Source organism: Echinops telfairi, unplaced genomic scaffold (assembly GCF_000313985.2).
Source record: "Echinops telfairi isolate 266 unplaced genomic scaffold, ASM31398v2 ScPeMD7_18;HRSCAF=68, whole genome shotgun sequence".
Taxonomy (NCBI): Eukaryota; Metazoa; Chordata; class Mammalia; order Afrosoricida; family Tenrecidae; genus Echinops; species Echinops telfairi.
This window is the reverse complement of record NW_022103915.1, coordinates 93,962,155-93,965,032: the sequence shown is the minus strand read 5'-3', so window position 1 is coordinate 93,965,032 and position 2,878 is coordinate 93,962,155.

Sequence of the window (2,878 nt, the reverse complement as noted above, 5' to 3'; positions counted from 1 at the left end):
CCCCCATCATTCACTATGGTAAGATTTTTTTGTTCTGATGATGACTTATACCTGATCCCTTCGACACCTCGTGGATGTGTAGGCTGGTGTCCATCATCATTGCCCATCAAAGCAACAGCCAAGAAAGCACATGCAGTGTTGCATTGGGCCAATCTGCTACGAAAGAACTCTTCATTTAAATAAGGGTCGCTTTGAAGACTATGGTGTACCTGACCTTCAAAAAAATAAATAAACAACTCACTGCCATCAAATCAACTGTGACACTGCCTCTGTTTATTTCCAAGACTCTAAGTATGGGCGACAAATGCTTCATCTTTCTACCTCAGAGATCGGTGCTTTCGAATTTTGGATCTTGTGGTTATAACTTGACATGTAACCCATGACACCAAAGGACTGTCAAAAGTTCCTGGGGAAACTCCATTTCTCTATGAACTTTTTGAAGTTCTTTGTACCTGGGACATCTTAGTAGAAGAAAGGCATCATGCTTAAAGAAAAAGAGAAAGACTTTCAACAAGATGGATTAGCACTGGGGCGGTCCCAGTGGGTTCAAAGATAGAATCAAATACAGTATTGTGAGAACGATAAAAGACTTATTCTATTGTACACTGGATCACTATGAGTTGGAACTAACATGACAGTGTATGACAGCAAGAAGAACAACTCGCTCCTAATTTGTGTGTACCAAGCAATTGCATGTTGTCTACTGACTTCATGGGTATCTATCTTATTTGCCTAATTAAGTTGTGAACTCATCAGGAACCAAAGTTATACTTCATACATAGACCATTGAATCCCCCAAACACCTATACATATGAATATTTGACTTGCAATGGTCCCTGTAAATATTTGTTGAAGCTGATTTGATAATATAATTTGGAATATGTTTATGCCTAAGAAAATAATATAGGTCTCAGTATTGAGAATTTGTTTTTATTCTATAAACATCCATTGGAAAAAATCTTCAATTCCATTCACAGGAGTTCATCAATTAAAGAAACTATTGAACTGCCCTCAATGAGTTAACAAACTAGTAGTGTATAAGAGGACAGGAGTCCAAACAATAAGTGTGTTATCTTAAGATATATACTACCATCGAAGATTGCATAATGTTTGGCAAAAGAAATAATTCATGCAAGGATAGGTTCTTGAAGAATATACCCAAAGCAGAGGAAATTTTTCCCTCCAGATACTGTGTACATAATACACTCTCTTCATCTTCCTTTCCTCCCTGGCAGACACTTCTCTGCAAACCCAGCTCTAGAGAACTCTGTGTATCCTTCACCTTCACCTGGGACACAAACATCAGCTCCCCACTTTTCTCTTATCCACAGCCATAGGCCAGCTTCTGAATATCTCTGCCCATCAAAGAGCACAGAACTCTCATCTGCCCACTTACAGCGCAAAGGCCTAAATAGTACGTACATGTACAAGAGACCAGGTGAGTCTCTCATATCTTGCTGCAGAGTGTGGGCACTAGTCTCTAGTAACTAGTCTCTAGTTAGTAGTCTCTAGTAACCACTTTAAAATTGACAAAGCTTTGTTTCTACTACACTCTAGTAGAAATGTAGTAGAAGCAAAGGGTTGTCAAATTTAAGCTTTTTCTAGGAATCTCTAACCCAAACCCACAAATATTTAGTAGCAGATAGCCAGAAGGGCATTGTACTATGATATCTCACTAAAAATCTTTTATTCCTATTGTGGTATTCTGAAATTTAATTCAATGATTAAATCAAGACACTAATCTAGGTAAATCTTTGATCCATGGTTATTTTTATTTTGAAGGTAATAAGTGAATCAAGCCTTGAAAATATGCTAATATTCAGCTCTGCTGATGTCAGCAGTGCTCAGCGAACTATTTTTCTAATATCCATATGCCATTATACATGGTTGATTTATTCATCTTTAGATGTATTTTAAAGATTATTTAAAGGTAGGCACTATACCTACCTATTATAATATGCCCAATAATCATGAACTCAGGTGCATGATTTATGTTGTATGATTCTCTGTTTAACAAAGCTTTTGTTTTTTCTGGGGGAAATCTCTTCAGAAAAGACTGGTCTCGTGTCTCTGTTTTGCAGGGAGTAAAAAGAACCTTACAGTACAATCCTAAGAGAAGGAGCCATTTTTCTTACCCCAGCTAAACACTGCCAGTCACTGGAGTAGTACTCTGTATAGAACGTCAAGTTGAGCTCAAGTTTCCACAATCATAGACAATTTAGGACGATCATATTCCTTTGGTGGCGCAGTATGACTCAGATTAGAGCATTGATATTTAGGTAAAATTAAAGACCTCTGTCTACTGCACCCAGTGCTCCAGGTTAAGTAGTGGCCCCCACCAAGGATCACCACGCTAATCATCATAAATTGTATCAGTAGATTGCAAGAAGATGTCCTAACAAAAAGGTTTCTCCTAAATCACAAATGTGCCATGTTGACTAGCAGTACAAGTACAACAGAGATTTTTTTCCCCCCTTCCTTTCCAATCCAGGCATGATGTTTTGATAGTTTTCTTTAAAAAGAAACAGAACTGAAATTGTTTGGAAAGTTTTAGGGATCTTTCACAATACTTATTTTTGAAGGATGCTGAGATTCCCGAAAGGCAAATTAGAATGGAAAAATTAAAATAAGATACTACACACAAGCTCAGAAGAAATAAAACAATTGCCTTAGAAACATGATTAAAAGATTAACAGCCACAAGGACCTTAAAAGCAGCAAAACCTGACCTAGTCAGTTTCGCTAACCATAACTTACTAAGACAACCAAACCAAAAACCACAACAGTAAATCAGATGGTCTTATTAGCAAGTTAGTTAAAAGTGTCCAGAACAATTTTCAAAATCCATAGATTGTCTTGAGATGTAGTCTCACTGTGGG